Raw genomic sequence first — 24,480 nt, 5'->3', positions numbered from 1 at the left:
TGTGACTGTTTTATATTGTTTAACTTTGTCATATCTTCTATCTGAAGTTTAATTTTTAAGTAGTCACATTTTTAGGGGGGGCGCCTGGCTGGCTCAGTTGGTAGAGTGTGAACTAGATCTTGGGGTTATGAGTTCAAGCCCCATGTTGGGGTAGAATTCACTTAGAAAGAAAGAAGTAAGTCACATTTTTCTGTTTTTCCTGTATGGTATGCTTTTTGTATTTTGTTTAAGAAATCTTTTCCTTACTTTAATTATCATAAAGATATTTTATATTTGGTTATAGGAGCAAAAGTGGGTTATATTCCTTAACTGCTGTACTAAGGCTTCTATCTCTACATATCATATGGAAACAACTACTTCAGGCATTACCAGTATCTTCCCATTTGTCAAATGCAGAGTAACTTCTCATCAGTTCATTTTGTCCATCTTTCACTTCATTTCTCAGAGCTTGCCTCTTGTGGTTGCTCTGATAACTGCTGGTCTTCCTTCATACTGTTACTACCCTTTCTAAGTTGATTTCATCCCTTATTCTCCATTTATCTCCTAAATCTTTGTTTTCTCTTTTGCATTCCTTTCGTTAATTACTCTAGGTCGGGTTTTCATATCCCAGATGGACTATTTATAGTAAAACAGTTTGCTTATTATTATTTTTTTAAACTTTATCTTTTTTATCCCTAGTTTTTTTTTTTTTTTAAAGACTTTATTTGTCAGAGAGAGAGCACAAGCAGGGGGAGTGGCAGGGAGAGGGAGAAGCAGACTCCCCGCTGAGCAAGGAGCCTGATGTAGGACTTGATCCCTCCCGATCCCAGTACCCTGAGATCATGACCCGAGCTGAAGGCAGAGGCTTAACTGACTGAGCCACCCAGGCGTCCCAAACAGTTTGCTTATTTACATTTATTTCTTTGCATCCTCTGTTCAACTCTCCTGGTGCCATGCCACAGGACTGATTCATTGATTGATTTTAAAAGATTTTATTTATTTGAGAGAGAGAGCATGGGGAGGGGAAGAGGGAAAGGAAGAAGCAGACTCCACACTCAATAGGGAGCCTGACGTGGGGCTCCATCCCAGGATTCTGGGATCATGACCTGAGCTGAAGGCAGACGCTTAACTGACTGGGCCACCCAGGTGTCCCCATGCCACATGATTTAATTTTTAAAATATGATCTTGTCATTTTCCTTTAGTCTCTCTACTGCCTATTGCATAAAGGCAAAACTTTTATACTTTTGTTCTAGCCTACTTTTCTTGACCTATTTCCTGTCAAGTCTCAACACAGTTACATGCCTACACATACTTCACTCTCAGATCTTCAGCTACACGATATTGCTCACCATTTAGTTATTCTGTCTGCCTTCAATAAGCCCTTACCTCCTTCTTTGCCCTTGAAATATACTTCTCCTAAAATGCCACTCCTGATAAACCTTTTGTGAAAACACAGTTTATCCCTATTTTCCAGTGTCATTTTGTCAGGATTTTGTTAGAGTAGTTATATATGTATTGGTAATTGTACATATGTCTTTCTGCTGCTGCTAGATATCATTGAGCTCCTTGAAGATACTAACTCATCTTTTTTCCTTCATCTTGTATAGTGCCTGGAATTGGTAGGCTTAGTAACATTTACAGTAAGCCAAAAAATCTTTGAAGGCATCTACTTTTTTTTTTTTGGAGTTGCTGCTGCACGTGCATAAACCCTTTGCATAGGTGTTAGGGCAGGCCTGTTACTCAATTATTTTCAGCCTTTTGGGGATTACATATTTTTCTAGTGATTACAAATGCAGGGCTAGTATATGTAGACTTCTTTCTCAAGTGACTGTGGGTACTTTACTTTTAGGTTTCCTTGTTTTGTTTTTGTGGATTTTTTGGTTTGTTTTTGTTTAATTTGAGAGAGAGAGATTAAGCGAGGGGGAGAGAGAGAGAACATGAGTGTGGAGGAGGAACAGAGGGAGAAGCAGACTCCCCACTGGGCAGGGAGCCCAATGTAGGGCTCTATCCCAGGACTCTAGGATCATGACCTGAGCCGAAGACAGACACTTAACTGACTGAGCCACCCAGGTGCTCCAAGGTTTCTTTGTTTTATGTGAACTATCCTATTTGGGATTGGCATACTTAAAGTGTGGGTTGTCTGATACTATTGCTTTTTAGCAGTGATAATACATTTTGCTTCATTTTTCTTAAATCCTTCTGTAGTATTTCCTTTTTTAAAAAAATAGAATATACTGAAGTTGATGCGTCTATGGAACATTTGGATATTTCCGGGTTTTTTTTTTTTTTTTGGTGCACGTGTGTAAGAATTTTAGGTGTGTATCTGAGAGTGGTATTACTAGTCCATTGGGTGTTTGGATGAGATATTAGGTGTTTGGATGAGATATTAGGTGGTTAGATGTGTCAGACATTGTATCTGTAGGCTTGGTCATATACTTTGTTATATCCTTAGGTGTTTACTTAGGTGCTTTATCTCTTATCTGCTCTTAGGAACTGTGAGTGTGAGTCATTAAAGGCAGAGACTTATATTTTCAGTTCTCCATTGCTTAGCTCATTGCCAGGTAAGAAGGAGGCACTTGTTTTCCCAAATGAGTTTAAGGATTTTTTTTAAGCGCCCGGCACCTCATACCCAACCATTTGAAAGTATGACCTCTTATCCTGCTTCTGAGACTAGGGACTTTATAATATGTTGATAAAGGTGACCCATTCTGTTCAGTGTGAGTGTTGATAATTTGGTCAGTTTGTGCTTTGGGGTGATACAATGTCAAAGCCAAAAACTGGGAAATAAGATGGTGGGAAGGCAGTCTTTTTTTAATTTATTCTGTAGTTTTCCCTGTTAAAGATCTCAGGGGGGCATCTATTTAGTATTATATATGACATCATCTGTATCACTATGGGTTAACTCTTTAGTTTAAGTCTACATTTTTCTTCATTTATTCAACAAATATTTATTGAATGCCATCTATGTTGTTAATAAGGTAGACATAGTCCAGGGCACCTGGGTGACTCAGTCTGGGCAGCTCAGTCAGTTAAGCCTCTGCCTTCGGCTCGAGTCATGATCCCAAGGTCCTGGGATTGAGCACCACATTGGGCCCCTTGCTCAGCAGGAAGTCTGCTTCTCCCTCTCCCCCTCCCCCTGTTCATGCTTGTGCGCTCGCTCTCTCTCTGAAATAAATAAATAAATCTTAAAAAAGATACACATGGTCCATGCTATTATGGAGTAAATTATGGTCTAGTAAGGCAATGAAACATTGAACAATTATATGTGTGTTTGTTGAGTTTAAATAAGGAGAACTGTTGGGGTGGGGTAACCTAACCTGAGGGAAAGAGTTCCTTGGGAATAATCCTTAAACTGATAGTTGGGAGGGTAAATTGGAATTAACTTAGTCATACAGTAGGATGATCAATTCTTATATGCATACAGAAAGAACTAGTAATCGTTATACAGTCAATGTAGAACCATTTAATTGCTTTTCCCTTTTAAGTAATTGGCCAGTTTCTGTGAATACAAAAGTAACATGTTTGCTTATTATTGAATTTTGGAAAATACATAGAACTATAATAAAGTAAAAATTATCTGTAATCCCACCCCTGGAGATAATTCTTTTCTTTAAAATATTTTGTTTGTCTATGAAATATTTCAAACATGTAGAGATACATCTTCATTTTGGTTATTTCCTTCTATTGTTTTTTTTCTTTCATTTTTTTCTGTACATATATACATACATTTAGAAGTTTTTAAAAGAGCTTTGAATATAATTCCAATCAGACTTTCAACCCAGATTTGTAATTTTTAATGTTTTTCAAAGTGATTCAAAGGTGTCTTTCACTACTAGACTCCCTACTTTTTTTTTTTTTTTTTTTAAGATTTTATTCATTTATTTGAGAGAGCATGCCCCCGTGCACAGGCAGGGGCAGAAGGAGAAGCAGACTCCCCACTGAGCAGGGAGCCCGATGCTCCCTGAGAAGCTCAAGAGTAAGGAAGCATCTTGGCTCATCTTTGTATCATCAGTACCAACAGCTCTTTATTTAACAACTATTTGAGGGCTCCCTTTATCCTAGGTACTATGATATGTGCTGAGACTACAGTAATGAGTGGGCAAGGTAAGACAGACAAATAAGTGATAAAAGCAATGCAGAGAAATACAATATTGTATAGATGAAATTAATTGGTTGTTTTTGACTGGGTGTTCAGAAAAGGCCTTTCCTAGGACTCTTGACTTAAATTGAGATCTGATGATAAAGCTATGTCTTTAGGGGAAGAAAATATTCCATATCAGAGGAAATAGTGAATGTAAAGGCCATAAATTAGGAATAAATTTGCTATGTTTAAGCAAGCAAAAGGTTATTGTGGCTGGAGTATTGTGGGTAAGAGGCGGTGAATGATGCAAGATGAAGTTGGAGATGTGGGAGGCAGGAGCCAGATCACATAAAACTTCCTAAGTCCAAAGTAAAGAATTTGTATTTTAAGTGACTCTGGAAGCCATTTGAGGATTTAAAGAAAAGAACAAAATTTTTGTTTTTAAAAGACCACTTCGGGGGCGCCTGGGTGGCTCAGTTGGTTGAGTGTCCAGCTCTTGATTTCAGCTCAGGTCATAATCTCAGGGTTATGGGATCAGTCCCCGAATCGGGCTTTGCGCTGGGCATGGAACCCTCTTGGGATTCTGTCTTTCCCTCTCCCCCACCCCACCCCTACCCCTACCACCCGCACATTCTCTCTAGATCTCTCTTAAAAAAAAAAAAAACAAACTTTGATGCCTTAAACTTATGACTAAGGAAATAATGCGGGGTGATGCCTGATTCCTCACTGCTAATCTGAGATGTATTTTTGAGCAGATAAAGGTTGCCCCTAAGGTTACGCGTCTACTTTGTGGGATCCTTGGGAGTCAAGACCTGCCCATCCCCCCTTTAAAAAAAGACCACTTTGGCTGCTGTGTGGAGAATGAATTGAAACTGAAGATGTAAAGAAAAAGGATGGGGCGCCTGGGTGGCTCAGTCCGTTAAGTGTCTGCTCAGCTCAGGTCATGATCCCAGGACCCTAGGATCTAGCCCTGCATCCAGCTCCCTGCTCTGCGGGGGGCTTACTTCTCCCTCTCCCCCTGCTTGTGTTCCCTCTCTCGCTGTTTCTCTCTCTGTCAAATAAATAAATAAAATCTTTAAGGAAATAAAAAAATAAAAAATAAATAAAAAGGATTTAGGAGTTAGGGGTTGAGTTTGGCTGGAGTAAAGTCAAGTCTGGAGAGAAGTATCCCAGAGTTGCTTGGTTAGGGATTTTACGGTGTTAATAGACTACTAACTTTCAATTTACCATTCTTAGGAGTTTGACCCTTGTCCTTAAACTCTCGAAATGCCTGTCAGAGGTCCAGACAACATGTCTTAATTTCAGAAAGGGAAAGGCATAACCCACATGTCAGCTGAGTTCGTCCCCTTTAAAGAGCTTTCTGAAAAATCCCATTCAGTGACTTCTATTTTTATTTATTTATTTTTTAAAGATTTTATTTATTTATTCATGAGAGACAGAGAGAGAGAGAGGCAGAGGGAGAAGCAGGCTCTCCACTGAGCAGGGAGCCCGATGCGGGACTCGATCCTAGGACCCTGGGATCGTGACCCGAGCCGAAGGCAGCCGCTTAACCAACTGAGCCCCTCAGGCGCCCCCCCACCTTTTTTTTGAAGATTTTATTTATTTGACAGACAGCGAGAGAGGGAACACAAGCAGGGGGAGAGGGAGAAGCAGGCTTCCCACTGAGCAGGGAGCCTGATGTGGGGTTCGATCCCAAGACCCTGGGATCATGACCTGAGCCGAAGACAGGTGCTTTATGACTGAGCTACTAAGATTACTTAAAATCTTTTTAAAAAGTTTGTTTAAATATTAAATAGCATTAAATATTAACAGTATTTAATTTATATATCTAATATTTAGTATTACCTGACTAAACCATTCTTCTTTTTTTTTTTTTTAAGTTTTATTTATTTAAGTAATCTCTACACCCAACATGGGGCTTGAACTCAATGATCCCGAGATCAGGATTCTCATGTTCTTCCGACTGAGCCAGCCAAGCCACCCTAAACCTTTCTTTAGTTGAACATTTAAAAGTTGTTTCTGGGGGCGCCTGGGTGGGGTCAGTCGTTAAGCGTCTGCCTTCAGCTCAGGTCATGATCCCAGGGTCCTGGGATTGAGCCCCACATCGGGCTCCCTTCTCCGCGAAAAGCCTGCTTCTCCCACTCCCCCTGCCTGTGTTCCCTCTCTCTCTGTATCTCTTGTCAAATAAAAAAAATAAAAAAGTTGTTTCTGTTTTTTCCACTGTGTGTGTGTGTGTATTGAATAGAATATCTTCATATAATTTTTATATGAATTTATTTCCCTAAGATAGATATCTTGGAAAAAAGTTACTGGTCTTCGTGTCTGAACTTTTCATATGCTGATGACCAAAGTGCTTCCCAGAAAGTTTGTTGTAAATTACTCTAGCACTGGCATTGTATGAGGCAGCCAGTTTCATCATATTCTCTCCATTAATACAATCTTTTTTTAAAGTCAAATAGAAAAATCAGTTGTCCAGTTTTATTTTTTAATTTTTTTTAACTTTTTATTAAGAAAATTTTTTTTTTAAGATTTCAAATCCTATCTATTTGAGAGAGAGAGGATGAGCTGGGGGGGGGGGGGGAATGCCACAGGGAGAGGGAGAAGCAGACTCCCTGCTGAGCAGGAAGCCCGATGCGGGGCTTGATTCCAGGACCCTGGGATCATGACCTGAGCTGAAAGCAGATGCTTAACTGACTGAGCCACCTAGGTGCCCCTTAATTAAGAAAATTTTCAAATGGAAAGTTGAAGTATACTTACATTCCCACTATCTAGATTCAACAATTGTTAGTGTTACTGATAGGAAGGTAATTCACTACTAAAATCTTGAGCTTGCATCTCCTAAAAATAACATTCTTTTACATAACCATAATATCATTGTCCTGCCAAAGAAAATGTTAATTCCTTGGTATCTAATATTCATACTTCCTCAGGTTTTTTTTTTTTTTTAAAGATTTTATTTATTTATTTGAGAGAGAGAATGAGATAGAGAGAGCATGAGAGGGGGGAGGGTCAGAGGGAGAAGCAGACTCCCCGCCGAGCAGGGAGCCCAATGCGGGACTTGATCCCGGGACTCCAGGATCATGACCTGAGCCGAAGGCAGTCGCCTAACCAACTGAGCCACCCTAGGCGCCCTGGTTTCAGTTCTTTAAGAGTTTTGTTATTTTGTCTTTTTTGCTGTCAGTACTTTTTATCATTTAAAATTCCTTTGAAATTTCTTAGTGATATAGGAATTTGGAAGATCAAAAAGTTGTTTTAAATTAAGGATACAGGGTCTTTGTGAAAAATATACAGAGGGGCGCCTGGGAGGCTCAGTTGTTAAGCGTCTGCCTTCGGCTCAAGTCATGATCCCAGGGTCCTGAGATCGAGCCCCACATCGGGCTCCTGGCTCAGCCGGAAGCCTGCTTCTCCCTCTCCCAATCCCCCTGCTTGTATTCCCTCTCTCTCTGTCAAATAAATAAAATCTTTAAAAAAAATATGTATATATATATATATATACACACACACACACACACACAGAGTAAAAGTTTTCTTTTTTTTTTAATTTTCTTTTTGATCATTTACTTCAAGGAGAGAGAGAGTTGGGGGAGGGGGGAGAGGGAGAGAGAGTCTTAAGCAGACTTGACACTGAGCCCAGAGTCCAACGTGGGTCTTGATCTGACGACCCAGAGATCATGAGCTGAACCGAAGCCAAGGTCGGATGCTTAACTACGCCACCCAGGTGCCCTAGAGTAAAAGTTTTCAATACTTAGGCACCCTTTCCTTCCTCTCCTCAGTCCTAATCCTCTCTTTCAGAGGGAACTTTCAATAACTTTTTCTTTTTTTTTTTTAAGATTTTATCTATTTGACAGAGAGAGACACAATGAGAGAGGAAACACAAGCAGGGGGAGTGGGAGACGGAGAAGCAGGCTTCCTGCTGAGCAGGGAGCCCGATGTAGGGCTCGATCCCAGGACCCTGGAATCATGACCTGAGCTGAAGGCAGACGCTTAACGACTGAGCCACGCAGGCGCCCCTTTCAATAACTTTTTCTGTGCATTTATATATTTAGTAAATATAGGAATTTTCAGTTTATGAACTTTCTTAAGTAAATACGAACAAGGGTACAACCATACTAAAAGTATTTTAGCTCTGTGTGTGATGATAGTTGTAAAGGAAAGCTTGTGCAGTATCACAAGATTTAAGAACAACTTTTTGACACCCCGTGGTTCCACAGATGCATAGCTTCTCTCATTAGCATCCCTACAAACTACCAAGGTATAGATTACATCTGTTACAATCTTTGAACCTACACTGACAATCATCCAAAGTCCATAGTTTACCTTAAGGTTCACCCTTGGTGGTGTTTGTTCTGTGGGCAATGTAATATGTAATGACATGCGTTCGTCGTCATAATATCATACAGAGTATTTTTTTAAGTTTATTTTTTAGTAATCTCTATACCCTATGTGGGGCTTGAACTCATGACCCCAAGATCAAAAGTTGCATGCTCTTCCAACTGAGCCAACCAGGCACCTCCCCAGAGTATTTTCATTGCCTTAAAAATCCTCTATGTCATCCTGTCCATCTCCCTCCCCACTACCACCGCTGCTGACCTTTTTACTGTCTCCATAGGTTTGCTTTTCCAGAATGGCATATAGTTGGAATTGCACAATATGTAGCCTTTTCAAATTGGCTTCTTTCAATTAGCAATAGGCATTTAAGTTTCTTCTGTATCTCTTCATGGCTTGATAGCTATTTTTATTATATATTTGTATATGTAACAAATATATATTTATATTCCCTTATCTGAATGTATCACAGTTTATTCATCTACTGAAGTACATCTTCGTTGCCTCCAAGTTTTGGCAATCATGAATAAAGCTGCTATAAACATCCATGTACAGGTTTTTGTGTGGACATAAGTTTTCAACTCCTTTGGGTAAATAACAAGGGAGTGTGATTAGTTCTCAAAGAAACCACAGCTGTCTCCAGTGTGGCTGTATAATTTTGTATTCCCACCAGCACTGATTGAGAATTTCTTTTTCAGATTTTTTTTTTTTTTTTAATTTGACAGAGACACAGCAAGAGAGGGAACACAGCAGGGGGAGTGGGAGAGGGAGAAGCAGGCTTCCTGCTGAGCAGGGAGCCCAGTGCGGGGCTCGATCCCAGGACCCCGGGATCATGACCCGAGCCAAAGGCAGACTAACGACCGAGCCACCTAGGCGCCCCTGATTGAGAATTTCTGCTGCTCCACATCCTTGCCCGCATTTCATCCAGATTTTGGCTGTTCTTATAGGTGTGCAGTGGTATTTAGTTGTTTTAATTTGCATTTCCTCCATGGCATATGAAGTGGACCGTCTTTTAATATGCTTATTTGCAATCTGTATATCTTGTTTGGTGAGGTGTCTGTTAAGGTCTTAAGTTCATTTTTTGTGTTGTTTTCTTATCGTTGAATTTTATGAATTCTCTGTGTATTTTGGGTAACAGTCCTTTATCAGATATGTCTTTTGCAGATATTTTCTCCCAGTCCCTTTTTCCTTTATTCTCACGACATTGTCTTTTGCAGAGCAGTTTTTTATTTTAGGGAAGTCCTACTTATCAGTTATTTCTTTCACAGATTGCACTTTGGTGTTATATCTAAAAAGTCATAGCCATACCAAGTTTATCTAGATTATCCCCTTTGTTATCTTCTAGGAGTTTTATACTTTTGTATTTTATGTTAGGTCTCTAATCCATTTTGAGTCAATTTTCATGAAGGGTATTGTGAGTGTGTCTAGATTTTTTTTTCCCCATGTATATGTCTAGTTTCAGAAATATTTGTTGCAAAGATTGTGCTCTGTTGTATTGCCTTTACTCTTTTGTCAAAGATCAGTTGACTGTATTATATTTATGTGGGCCTATTTCTGGGCTGTCTATTCCGTTTCATGGATTATTTGTTCTTTGGCCAGTACCATATTTTGATTACTGTAGCTTTACTCTAAATCTTGAAGCTTGGTAGGGTCACTCCTCCATTTTTTTTTTTTTTTAAAGATTTTATTTATTTGACAGAGACACAGCGAGAGAGGGAGTAGGAGAGGGAGAAGCTGGCTTACCTCTGAGCAAGGAGCCTGATGCGGGGCTCGATACCAGGACTCTGGGATCATGACCTGAGCCGAAGGCAGACGCTTAACGACTGAGCCACCCAGGCGCCCCATCCTACGTTTTTTTAGTTCTTTGATACCATTCATCAGAGCTTTATAAGTTTTCCTTATATAGTTCTTGCACATATTTTGTTAGATTTATACCTCAGTATTTTGGCTTACTGGTGCTAACGTTAAATGGTATTGTGTTTTTGAATTCAAATTCCAGTTGTTCATTGCTGATATATATATAAAGTGCTTGACTTTAGTGTATTAACCTTGTATCCTGCAACCTTGCTATAATTGCTTATTCTTGGAATTTGTCATTTCTTTTAGATTTTCTACATAGGTGTCATTTGTGAATAAAGTTTTATTTTTTCCTTCTCAATTTATACGCTTTTTCTTCTTGCAGTAGCTAGAACTAGTATAATGTTAAAAATGAGTGGTAAGAGGGATATCCTTGACTTGTACATGATCTTACTGAGAAAGCTTTGAGTTTCTCACCATTAAATATGATGTTAGCTGTGTTTTTTTTGTAAATATTACTTATCAAGTTGAGAAAGTTCCACTCTATTCCTAGTTTATGGAGTGTTTTTATTGTGAATGGGTTTTGGATTTTGTGAAATAGTTTTTCTGCATCTATTGATATGGTTAGTTTTTCTTTTAGCCTGTTGATGTGATTGGTACATTAATTGATTTTTTAATGTTGAACCAGCATGTATACCCAGGTTAAGTTCCACTTGTCATGGTGTACAATTGACCCTTGAACAACACAGATTTGAATAGCACAGGTCCCCTTATACATTTTTGACAAATACAGTAAAGTAACGTAAATGTATTTTCTCTTCTTTATGATCTTGTTGGTATATTCTTTTCTCTAGCTTACTTTATTGTAAGAATACAGTATTAATACATGTAACATACAACATATGTGTTAATTGTTTATGTTATCAGTAAGGCTTCTGGTCAGTAGTGGGCTATTAGTACTTAAGTTTTTGGGGAATCAAAAGTTACATGCAGATTTCCAACTGTACAGGGCATCAGCACCCCTGACCCCCTTGTTGTTCAAGGGTAACTGTGTAATTCTTTTCATTCATTGTTGGAATAAATTTGCTAATATTTTTTCAAGGATTTTTGCATACATGTTCATGAAAGATAACTGGTCTGTACTTGTCATTTTTCTGCTTTTGGTATTAGGGTAATACTGGCCTCATAGAATGAGTTAGGAAATACTTCTTGCTTTGCTTCTACCTTACGAAAGAGATTATAAGCGGTAGAGAATTGGTGTAATTTCTTAAATGTTTGGTAGAATTCATCATTGACACTATCTGGGGCTGATGCTCTTTGTTTTGTAAAGTTATTGATTCAATTTCCTTAATACATATAATCCTACTCCGATAGTCCATCTTTGTTGAATTTTGGCAGATTGTGTCTTTCAAGGAATCAATTCACTTTATCTAGGTTATCAAATTTTTGGGCATAGAGTTGTTTGCAATATTACTTTATCCTTTTAATGTCGATGGGATTAGTGGAGATGGGTCTCTCATTTCTGATATTTAGTAATTTGTGTCCTTTTTTTCTTAATCTGTCTAGAGTTTATCAATTTACTTGATTGTTTCAAAGAACCAATTTTTGGTTTAGTTGACTTTTCTGTTTATTTCTTGTTTTCAATTTCATTGATTTCAATTTCATTGTTTTCAGTTTCATTGCTTCAACTTTTAAATTACTTTCCTTTTCCTTTGTATATAAGTTGTTCTCTTTCTGATTTCATAGGTGGAATCTTAGATTATTAATTTTGACTTTTTTCTAATATATGCATTCAACATGTATCTCCCTCAAAGCACTATTTTTATCATCTGCAAATTTTGATGTTGTCTTTTTGTTTTCATTTAGTTCAAAATATTTTAAGATTTCCATTAAGATGTATTCTTTGACCTATGTGTTATTTAGAAATGTGTTGTTTAATCCCCCAAGTGTTTTGAGGTTTTCTAGCTATCTTCCTGTCATTGATTTCTAGTTTATTTTTATTTATTTTTAAAAGATTTTATTTTTAAGTAATTTCTACACCCAGTGTGGGGCTTGAACTCACAAAGCTGAGATCAAGAGTTGCATGCTCTACCGACTGAGCCAGCCAGGTGCCCCTGATTTCCAGTGTAATTCCATTGTGGTTTGAAAGTATATGTTGTATGATTCCTGTTCTTTTGAATTTGTGTTTTATGGGCCAGAGTATGGTTTAGTGAATGTTCTATTTGAGCTTGAGAAGAGTGTATATTCTCCTACTGTTGGATGAAGTAGTCTATAGATGTACATTAGATCCAGTTTGGTGTTTGCTGATTAGTCCATCTATGTGTGCTGGATTTGTCAAATAGAGGTATAGTGATGGAGGGATGTTGAAGTCTGACTATAGTAGTGGATTCATTTGTTTCTCATAGTTTTATTGTTACTGCCTCATGTATTTTGAAGCTCCGTGGGTTGTTTTTTTTTTTCTTAAGGTTTGTTTATTTTTGAGGGGGGAGAGGGAGAGAGAGAATCTTTTTTTTTTTTTTAAGATTTTATTTGAGAGAGAGAGCGCATGCACATGTGAGATGGGGAGAGGAAGAAGCAGACTCCCTGCTGAGTGGGGAACACGACACGGGGCTCCCATCCCAGGACCCTGAGATTATGACCCGAGCCAAAGGCAGCCGCTTAACTGACTGAGTCACCCAGGTGGCCAGGGTGAGAGAATCTTAAGCAGACTCTCCATTGAGTATGGGGTCTGATGTGGGGTTGATCTCACAACCCCGAGATCATGATCTAAGCCGAAATCAAGAGTTGGATGCTTAACTGACTGAGCCACCCAGGCACCCCTGAAACTCTGTTGTTAAGCACATACGTACTTCAAGGATTTTTTTAAAAAGATTTATTATATTTATTTGAGAACAAGAGAGAGTGGGGGGAGGGGCAGAGGGAGAGAGAGAATCCTCAAAACGGGGGGCTCTATTCTAGGACCCTGAGATCATGACCTGAGCCAAAATCAAGAGTCAGATGCTTAGCTTACTGAGCCACCCAGGAACCCCCCTTTTGGCTGTTCCTTTTTTTTTTTTTAAGATTTTATTTATTTATCAGAGAGAGAGAGCACAAGCAGGGGGAGCAGCAGTCAGAGGAGAAGCTGGCTCCCAGCTGAACAAGGAGCCTGGTGTGGGACTCGATCCCAGGACCCTGAGATCATGACCTGAAGGTAGCCACATAACTGACTGAGCCACCCACGCACCCCCCTTTTGGCTGTTCTTGAATAATGCTGCCATGAAATGGGTGTGCAGATTATTTGAGACCCTGCTTTTTGAGCATGTACCTGAAAGTAGAATTGCTTGATCACGTGGTAATTCCGTTTTCAATTTTTTGATGAACAACATACTGTTTTCCATTGTGGTTGCACTGTTTTACATTCCCAACAACAATGCACAAGGTCCCATTTACTCCATATCCATGCCAACACTTGTTATTTTCAGTTGTTTTTTTTTTTTTTGATACTAGGCATCCCGATAGATCCGTGTATCTCATTGTGGTTTTGATTTGCATTTCCCTAATTATAGTTATGTAATGATGTTGAGCAACTTTTTATGTGCTTGTTGGCTGTTTGTATATCTTGTGGAGAAATGTCTATTTAAGTACTTTACCCCCCCCCCTTTTTTTTGTGAGTAAAGCGTTAGAAGTTTATTAAGTGAAGATACAGAAAAAGCTTTCAAGAGTGAGAGGGGTCCCAACAGGGTTGCCCAAGTACTTTACCCATTTTCTAATTGGGTTTGGTTTTTGTTGATTTTTTTTTTTTTAAGATTTTATTTATTTATCAGAGAGAGAGCACGCACAAGCAGGGGGAGCGGCAGGCAGAGGCAGAGGGAGAAGCAAGCTCCCTGCTGAGCCGGGAGCCCGATAGGAAAAGGGACTTGACCCTGAGCCAAAGGCAGATGCTTAACTGACTGAGCCACTCAGGCATCCCTGTTTTTTGTTGTTGTTGATTTTAAGAGTTCTTTTATATATCCTGGATATTAATCACTTGTCATTTATATGACTTGTAAATAATTTCTTCCATTCCATAGAAACCTTTTTACTCTGTTGATTATGTTCTTTGATGCACAGGAATTTTTCACTTTGATGTAGTTCCAGTTTATTTTTATTTTTGTTGGTGTCATATCCAGGGAATCATTGCCTAATCTAGTTGTCATGAAGCTTTTATGTTTTCTTAGTTTTATAGTTTTTTCCATCCCCTTTACTGTTAATGTGTCTTTGTCTTTATATTTAAAGTGAGTTTCTTTTAGATAACATGGTTGGACCTTTTTCTTTATCCACTCCAATAGTATGTCTTTTGTTATATTTAGACTCTTGACATTTAAAATTATTGTTGATATATTGGATTAATATATAATCCTGGGTGGCTCAGTAAGTTTTTTTTTTTTTTAAACTGTATTTTTTTAAGTTTTTTTTTTTTTTAAGATTTTATTTATTCATTTGAGAGAGAGAGAGAGACAGAGCACAAGCAGGAGGAGAGGTAGAGGGAGAGGGAGAAGCAGACTCCCCATTGAGTTGGGAGCCCAACGTGGGGCTTGATCCCAGGACCTGGAGATCATGACCTAAACCAAAGGCAAACGCTTAACCATCTGAGCCACCCAGGTGCGCCTTTTTTTACTGTATTTTGTTTGTTGCCCTTGTTCTTTCTCTTTTTTGTCTTACACTCTTTTTCTGCCTTAACATGTTTTATTGAACATTTTATACGATTCCATTTTTTTCCTCCTTTTAGCATATTATTTGTGCTTTTTCTTTTTCTTTTTTTTTTAGTAGTTGCCTTTGAATTTGCCATATATACTTAACAAGTACTCTGTAATAACACTATACTACTTCACAGGTAGTGGGAGTACTTTGTAACAAAATTCACATTTTCTCCCTCCTGTCTATTGTAATGTTTGTCATTAATTTCTTACCCATAAGATATAATCATGAGATACTTTGTTGTTGTTACTGTTTTGAACATACTATTATCTGTTAGATCAATTAAGAATAAAAAAAATTAGGGGCGCCTGGGTGACTCAGTCCATTAAGCATCCCACTCTTGATTTTGGCTCAGGTCATGATCTCAGGGTTGTGGGATTGAGCCCCACATCAGGCTCCGTGCTGGGCGTGGAGCCTGCTTGGGACTCTTTCTCCCTCTGCCCTTTTCCCACTCTTTCCCCCCCACTTTACTTTCCCCCCCCAAAAGAATAAGAGATCAAAGATTTTTATTTTACCTTTATTTTTTCTCTAATGCTCTTTCTTTCTTTATGTATATCATTTTCCTACTTCCTGAAGAATTTCTTTTAACACTTGTTACAAGATAGGTCTGCTGACAACAGATGCCTTATTTTTGAGAAGTCTTTAGTTTAATCTTTCCTATCTGAAGGATAATTTTGCTGGATACAGAATTTTAGGTTGGTAGGGCTTTTTGCTTTCAACACTTTGTTTTTATTAATATTATTTTTATAAAGTAGTCTCCACATCCAGCATGGGGCTTGGAACCCACAACCCTGAGATCGAATCACGTGCTCCACCGAGTCACCCACTCGATCCTGTTTTCAGCACTTTAAGTATTACATTCCATTTTCTTGCTTTCATGATTTCTGAGAAGTCCAATGTAATTTTTATCTTTGCTCCTCGATAGGCAAGGTTTATTTTTTCTTCTGATTTCTTTCAAGCTTTTCTCTTTGTGTTTGGTTTTCTTCAGTTTGAATATGATATTCCTAGCTATGGATTTTTTGGGATTGATTCTATTTTATATTCTCTGAATTTCTTGGATCTGTGATTGATTGTCATTTAGGGAAATTCTTAGTCATGATTGGTTCAAATATTTCTTCGTTTCTTTTCTTCTCTTTCTGGTATTCCCATTACTTGTATGTTATACCTTTTGGAGAGTCTGTTCTGTCTTTTTCATTTGTTTTTCCTTTGCATTTCAGATTTTGGAGTTTCTGTTGACGTTTTTTCTAGCTCACAGATTCATTTTTTGTTTGTGTTCACTTACCAATGAGCCCATCAAAGGCATTTTTCATTTCTGTTAGTTTTTTTTTTTAATTATTTCTAGCATGTTCTTTTAATTCCTTCTTAGAGTTTCCATCTCTTTGCTAACATTACGCATTTGATTTAGATGTTGTCAACTTTTTCCATAATGACATTTAGCATATTAATAATAGTTTTAAATTTTTAGTCTAATTCTAGCATTTCTGCCTTCCGAGTCTTTTTCTGTGGTTTTGTTTTTTGGTATGTCTTATAATTTTTTTCTTGAAAGCGAAAGCCACACATGATCTACTGGGTAAAAGGAACTGAGGTAAATAGGCCTTTGGTGTGAGACTTTATGTCTGTCTGTCCAGGGATACTGTTTGTTTAGCTGTAGATACCAGAGTCTAAAATCTCCTCTGATGCTCTTGTTTTTGTCTTCCCTGTTGCCTCTGGGGCTCCTTAGAGACATCTTCTTAAGTCAGGTCTGAGACATGCAGTTCTTTGAGTTGTAATCCCCTGTTATTACACAGGAGCCCTATTGATGTAGTGGTTGGGGGAGGGGAAGCAATCTATAGTCCTGTAATTGGGTCTCAGTCTTTTTTTTAAGATTTATTTGTCAGAGAGAGTGTACAAGCAGGGGGAGCGGCAGGTAGATGGAGAAGCAGGTTCCCTGCTGAGCAAGGAGCCTTTGCGGGACTCAGTCCCAAGACCCTGGGATCATGACCTGAGCCAAAGGCAGGTGCTTAATTGATTGAGCCACCCAGGCATCTCAGTCTTTTAGGCAGTCTACCCCCCTCCCCCCAGGCTGTGACCTTCAGATTCTCAGTCGTCTCCCCCACCCCCCCCCCCACCCCCGCCACTTCGATGATACTAGAAGACTGGAAGGGTTTGGTATAGGGTATTTCTCTTCCCTCAGGTTGGTTAGATCTATTTTAAGACCCTAATTGGTTAGGCTCTGGTGAAAGTTTCTCTTGAGGGCAGGCCTTGTTAAGAAAAACCGAATACTCTCGGTTTATTTCAAAATGGCTTCTTTCCCCTTCTCTCTGCCAGGAGCATGAGGGCATTTTCCTCTGATCTTCACTCTGAAAACCTGATAGGGAACCTGGAGGTAAAAACTCAACAAAAATGGGAAGGCCCCTTGAGAGTTTTTCACTCTCAAATTCATCCCCACTGTGCCTCCAGCAGTTTGTCAATTACAGTTTACGTTTTCCTACCTGGGTAATGGTTCATGCTTTTGTGCTTTTGCCCTGATAAGTTTGAATCTTATTTTCTGCCCATCATGTCTCTGTGATTTTGGGGGCAGCAGTTTGCCCTGTGGCTTCAATTCTCTGATGGATTTAAGAGGAGTTGTTGATTTTCGGTTTAGCTTTTTTCTTCTGTGGATGGGAGTGATGATTTCTAAGTTTTTACATGTTGGATTGGAAACCAGAAGTATACTCATTTATTTTTGTTTGTAGTGTTCTATTAAATTGCACCGTGGGGTGCCTGGGTGGCTCAGTCGGTTAAGCGACTGCCTTCAGCTCAGGTCATGATCCTGGAGTCCCAGGATTGAGTTCTGCATCCGGCTCCTTGCTTGGCGGGGAGTCTGCTGCTCCCTCTGGCCCTCCCCCATCTCATGCTCTCTCTCTCTCTCTCTCTCTCTCTCTCTCATTCTCTCTCTCTCTCCCCCAAATAAATAAATAAAATCTTAAAAAGTAAATAAATTAAAAATAAATTGCACCATAATTCTTGTAGACATCCCTCAATTAATGGATACTTAGATTAATGTTTTTCATTATATTTAATGCATCAATGATTTCCGTTAGGGTTATATATTTTTTTCTACCTGTAATGAAATTATTTGCTTAGGCAATTTCTAGGAGTGGTTATACTGGGTTAAAGAGTGTGACGAATTTTATGGTGTTAATACTTTTTGCTCTATTGCTTTGAAAGGGCTTCTGAGCTTTATTGGTATCCCATCAACCTTACCAGTATTGGATATTAAGAATTTTACCAGTTTAGAAAATGTAAAATGTAATATAAGACTACTTTGCACGTGGATGTCCAGTTGGTCTAGTGCCGTTTTTTACTCCTTTATCAAAGATAAGTTGACTGTATACGTATGGGCCTATTCCTGAGCTCCCTATTCTGTTCCATTGGTCTGTGTGTCTTTTCTCTTACCAATACCATGCTGTTGATTTTAGTAGCTTTATGATAGCCCCGTCAGAAGTGGAAAAAATGGCACCATAGTCTCCCATCTATCCCAGATCCATAGGTCTTAGTGTGTGTTTTTAAGATTTTATTTATGTACTTGAGAGAGAAAAAGAGCACATGAGCGGGGGGAGGGGCAAAGGGAGAGGGACAGGCAGACTCCCCCGCTGAGTGGGGAGCCCGATGCGGGGCTTGATCCCAGGACCCCAGGATCAAGACCTGAGCCAAAGGCAGATGCTTAACTGACAGAGCCACCCAGGCTCTCCCATAGTTCTTAGTTTTACTACCTTAAGGGAATCATTATTACCAGTTTCTTATGTATGGTCCTGGATATTGTGTGTGTGTGTGTGTGTGTGTGTTTGTGTGTACACATTCAAGGCTTTAAATATGAAGAAAATAACTATTTTGCTTATTTTTTCTTTATGCAGTCTTAAGGGTGATACATGTGAAGTCTAAAGTTTCTTTGAGTAAGTGTAAAATAAAAAGTTCTAGGGGTTGCCTGGGTGGCTCAGTTGGTTAAGCATCCACCTCAGGTCATGATTTCAGGGTTGTTAGATTGAGCCCCACATTGGCTTGTGCTGGGTGTGGAGGCTGCTTAAGATTCTTTCTGTCCCTCTGCCCCCCCCCTTTAAAAAAATCTAAATGACAAAATATTGTGTCATAGTGTAAGTAAAGGTTTGTTGTGTTTTTTTTTTTCTTGCATACAACAGGGCGTCCTGTAATTGATGGTATCTTAGTGAAATTAAATGTGTATGGTTTGGCTCATGAGTCATTTTTGAAACTTGGCTTCACTAATTATTAGCTGTGTGACCTTTTTGTAGCTCAGTTTCTTTATTGGTAGATACATAAGATTGTTAACAGGTCAAATGAGTTATTACATATAAATCAGAATACTACTTAGAAGGTGTTATATAAGTATTAACTATTATTCTTAGTCTCTGCCAGCAACATTAGCTACTTTCTTAAAACATTTTTCTTCCTTTGGTGCCAGTGGTAACAGACTATCTTGGTTTTTCCTGTCTTGCTCATCATCATATCTTCAGCCCAGATTACTTCTGAATTTTAGACCATGAACCATGTTCTTGGCCCTTTGGATTTTCATATATAGCTCTTCTCAACATGTCCAAATCTGAGTTTTTATTTTCCACTTCCCCAAATTCTGACCTCTCACTTTCTTGTTTCCTTATCTTAGTTTTTTATTGCACTATCATCCACTCAGTAGAAAAGCAAACTATAAGACTGATCCTTGTTCTCTCTTTAAGAGATCATACACTTTTAGTTTATAATAATTTATTCCTAGAAATTTTACCCCATCTCTCTCTCTCTCTCTTTAAGATTTTTATTTACTTACTTTAGAGGTAGACAGCACACGCATGGGAGGGAGTGCAAGCAGGGGGAGGAGCAAAGGGAGAGGGAGACACAGAATCCAAGCTGAGCAGGGAGTCCGATGTGGGGCTTGATCTCATGACCCTGAGATCATGACCTGAGCTGAAATCAGGAGGTGGGTGCTCAACTGACTGAGCCATTCAGGCGCCCCTATCTCTTATCTCTCTTAATTCATTTACTTCTTTTCATCAAAGTGGACTTCCTTCCTTTCTTTCTCCCCCCCCCCCCCAATGGACTAATTACTCTCACTGGTTCCTAACCTTTCTCTCTGTATCTGCTTTAATCTACCTCCAGGCATTTTTTCCTCCCTATACAGCTGTTTGTTCTTTAAAAGACTCAAATTTGATTGTCAAGTCACAGCTTTAAATGTTTCTCATCGTTCTTCATGACTTTGCATAATCTGGCTCCTGCCTACTTTCCCTGCTTCATTTCAGCTCCTTTATTTTGTCTGTATTCTAGGCACATTGGTGGCTTTTCAATTCTTAAACATGCCAGGACCATTTTTGCTTCTATTTTGCACAGGGCAGACTTGAAATGCCATCATTGACATCATTCGTAAATCTTTTAAAGGTAGTTTCCTCAGAGAAGCTTCTTCTTATCCTCCATATTCTCTTTGTTAAATATTACTCTCATGATATTCTGTACTTCATTTAAAAGTTGTATAATTTATTGTTTAATACCTTAGAATGAAAGCTCTATATATGTGGATAGGGTGGGTTAGAGAACATTTCTGGTTGATCGTTTTACCACTCAATACCTATTTGCCTTGTAAATAGTGAGTACTCAGTAAATATTCATTGGATTAATGTGTTCAGAACTTTAATTATTCTGCATTATATATTGTGTGAAGTATGATGACAGAAATCCAGAAGGTAAAATTTTAATGATAGACTGTTGCTGTAATTGGAAAAGCTGTTATTTCCTGGTTCTCTATAGCTGCACTTGTCCAGTGTTGTAGCCACTATCCACATGTGACTTTTTTTCAAGTTTTTAAAAACTGTTTTTTGACTTCTTAAAGTGTACAAATCACTGGTTATTAGTATATTCACAAAGTTGTGCAACTGTTACAACTAATTCCAAAACATTTCATCTCCTTAAAAATAATCCTTGTACCCATTAGCAAATCCTTCCCATCTCCCTTCCCTCTCCTCTCTTAACAACCAATAATTTACTTTCTTTTTTTTTTAATTAATTAATTTATTTATTATTTGACAGAGAGAGACAGCGAGAGAGGGAACACAAGCAGGGGGAGCGGGAGAGGGAGAAGCAGGCTTCCCACTGAGCAGGGAGCCTGATGCGGGGCTCGATCCCAGGACCCTGGGATCATGACCTGAGCCAAAGGCAGACGCTTAACGACTGAGCCACCCAGGCAGCCCCCAGTAATTTACTTTCTATATCTGTGGATTTGACTATCACATGTGGCTTTTGAACACTTGAAATGTGGGCAGTCCAAATTGAAATGTGCATGTGATTTGTAAATTAAACACTGGCTTTCGAAGACACTGTTTTTTTTAAAAAATGAAAATATCTCAAATTTTTATTTTGATTACATGTTAAAATGATAATTTTATATATAGGAGATAAATTTAGAGTTAATTCTCTACTTCCTTCACTCTTTTTAATGTGATTACTAGAAAATTTTAAAGTGCATTTGTGGCTTACATTTTTTTTTAAGATTTTATTTATTTATTTTTGTGGGATAGAGTGAGAGAAAGAGAGAGCATGAGTGGGATGGGGGGAGGGGCAGAGGGCAAAGCTGACTCTCCGCTGAGCCAGGATCCTGGGATCACGACCTGAGCCGAAGGCAGACACTTAGCTGACTAAGCCACCCAGGAACCCTGTGGCTTACATTATTATATATCTATTGGACAGCACTGATCTAGAACTTGTATTTAGTAAGGGTCATACATGTTCCCATGGCTTCAGTTCCTTTCTGGTCTCTTAGTTTCCATGTCAACCTGCTTTGGGTATGTGACATGCCCCAAGCTTCAGAATTGTTTTTACTTATTAACTGCTTGGAAAGTGAAAATCTTTTTTATTTGGGCAGCCTTAGAATAGTAGGGGAAAATAAGTCATTCATATTAAATTAGGGGAAAATAATGGCAACTCTTAAACCTTTTAAGCCTCATTTCCAACAAATTAGGAAGAACTGAATTTCAGATTTATTTTCATGATACTGATAAACAGTGCCCCTAAACTTTGGTAGTTGTGATTTGACTAGGAAACAAACTAATAGTTTCTTTATGGCATATGAGAATGATCTATAACTTTAGGGGTAATTTAGAATTATATTTGTCTATCTGAAATTTAGATTGAAATTTTGTTTTAGAATAAATTTTAGGGATAAATACAAGCGAGAGTAATGTGACAAGTGGTTCTCAAAAAAATATGCAATATTTGCTTTAGGTGGAAGTTTTCTGCTCCTACGTCATTGTCAAAAGTCAACATGTTACAATGTTACATGACTACTATACATTCATCATTTACTTTGTGGCAGGCATTGTTTTATATATTAATTCATTAAATTATAATTCCCAGTTGACAGGTTGAAACTGAGGTTCAGAGTGATTAATTAACTTGCTTGAGGTCACATGTTAGTTTAAACAGGTTAAATAACAATGTACTTAGAGCTTTTATGATAAAATCTTTCAGTTTTTAGTTTTCCTCACTAGAATGTAAGCTCCAAGTGGGCAGGGATCTTAGTTCACTAACACTTGAGATTTCTTTCTGGCATATAGTAGACTTCAGGAATTATTTGGACAAATTTTGTGATGATGATATCAATTCACCAAGAGACTTGGCCTTGGAAATCTATTAGAATTGCTTTAAATTCTGCACTATCGCTTATTAGCAGTAATGCTAATTTTACCACATCCAGATAAGATTTAACATTATGTGCTATTTTGCATACTTTGTTATGTTTTAATAGTTCATTTTAAAAATGTTTACTAGGAACTGTAGCTTCTATTCATCTCTTTTCCTTTTATGTGTTAGAAACGCATTGGAGCCACAAAGGAACATCAGAAAAACCAGGACTATCAGAGGTCCCACTCTGTGTTTAGTTGAGTTGGGAGAAGAAAATATAAAAAAGCAATTTTGCAGATGTCCTCACAAAAAATGTAGTACAGTGGTAACACCATTCTGCAGGGTTTCATCCAAAAGCCTTAGTGTTTCTGGTCATTAAAATGAATAACACATTGTTTTGTTATTTATTTTTAGAAATAACATTTCCATTCTTAGACTAGAAACAGAGCTGTGAAATAAATTTTATAAAGTAGGGCTTTGAAAGCAAAGGTTTTTATAATTAATACTACTAGCGGAAGGGTAGCTATGCTACTTCTTTCTAGAAGATTCTCATTTAAATTTGAGATATGTATTCTCATTTTAGAGTAATAAAATTGAGAGATGTTAAGTGACTTAAATTAATGCCACAAGTAAGTGGCAGAACTTGGATTCAGCTCATATCTGTCTGACTTCAAAGGCCATACTTTTTTAAATACTGTCATCTTTTGCCATTTTCCGTATCTTCCTTATAGTCCTTGAGTGGGATTTTAAGTTTGTTGGGGGCACTGGGATCAGAATTTTGGATTGTGGAGTAACTGGATGTAAACTGTGGAGATAATAAAGGATAATTGTTGCGTGATGGAAAAATTAAGCTGTGAAAAATCTGTCTTTAACTTTCCATTTTCTTTTTATCTTTGGTTATCTGCAGATAAAGACCCTACTCTATCTAGACCATATAGGATGCTTCTTTATAATGGATTCATCATGGTGATTGTATTTTTTTTTAGCTAATTTAGTACATTTTCATACACTAGTAATGTGCTTTCTGTAGAGAAAAAAAAAGATGTTTTCCTCTAATTATAATTTGGGGGTAATGAGGACAGAAATAAGGACAGAGGAATACTAATAAAATTAATAATTGTTTATTTAACATTTTACTAACTTGAGAATTGGGGGCAGTCTGGAAGGCAGCTTCTCCAATTTCTGTTATATCCTTTTTTCCTCCCCAACACTTTAATCACATCCTTTAGTATCCTGACATTTTAGGGTTATTTACTTCCTTTTGGAAAGGGGATATTGTGGGAAGCTATAAAGAACTTTGAAAGCATTGATGATTTGCAACATCTCATTACTCTTGTTTTACTTAGAACTCTCAGGGGAGAATTGGAAGTCTTATAGTTCTACTTGCAGTTTCTTAAATTGGTCAGTGAAAGTGTGGTGCCTCTGATTTTCATTTTAACATTCATTCCTGTGCGTACTGGACAAAGTACTTTATTGTTGGTAAATTGTATATTTCATCCTCCACCGCAAATCACTAAGGATGATAATGATTTTTTAGGGCACAGGAAGAAGTTTCCCATGTATATTTGTAATTAATTTTAATTTGGGGTAAAATTAACTTCAGAAAAATATGAAATATATTAATCCCAAAGGTAAAATAGAAAAAAGTTATGAAATAAACCGACTAATTAGAAGGTTTTTTAAATGCATAAAGTTTTTTAATCTTATGTTATTATTAAACGATAAGATTAATTAGAAGTCATGAAATGACTTTGGGTTTTAAGTTATATATTATATATATATTTTTTAAGATTTTATTTCTTTATTCATGAGAGACAGAGAGAGGGAGGCAGAGGGAGAAGCAGGCTCCCAAGGAGCAGAGAGCCCAATGCGGGACTCGATCCCAGGACCCTGGGATCATGACCTGAGCCGAAGGCAGACGCTTAACCATCTGAGCCACCCA

The 24,480-nt window shown here is 38.0% G+C and overlaps 1 protein-coding gene and 1 non-coding gene across 7 annotated transcripts in view; both read left to right on the top strand.

The window, feature by feature from the left end:
* UBE2K (ubiquitin conjugating enzyme E2 K) overlaps nt 1-24,480 on the top strand; it is a 65,928-nt gene that overhangs the window by 10,454 nt on the left and 30,994 nt on the right. The gene's annotated exons all lie outside the window — the stretch shown is intronic.
* On the top strand, nt 4,735-4,880 carry LOC123324275. Its single transcript, XR_006539737.1, has one exon. It is a non-coding gene; the product is annotated as a U12 minor spliceosomal RNA (small nuclear RNA).

Source organism: Neomonachus schauinslandi, chromosome 2 (assembly GCF_002201575.2).
Source record: "Neomonachus schauinslandi chromosome 2, ASM220157v2, whole genome shotgun sequence".
Taxonomy (NCBI): domain Eukaryota; kingdom Metazoa; phylum Chordata; class Mammalia; order Carnivora; family Phocidae; genus Neomonachus; species Neomonachus schauinslandi.
Note: the sequence above shows the minus strand (reverse complement) of the source record. Positions and strands in the feature narration are given on the sequence as shown.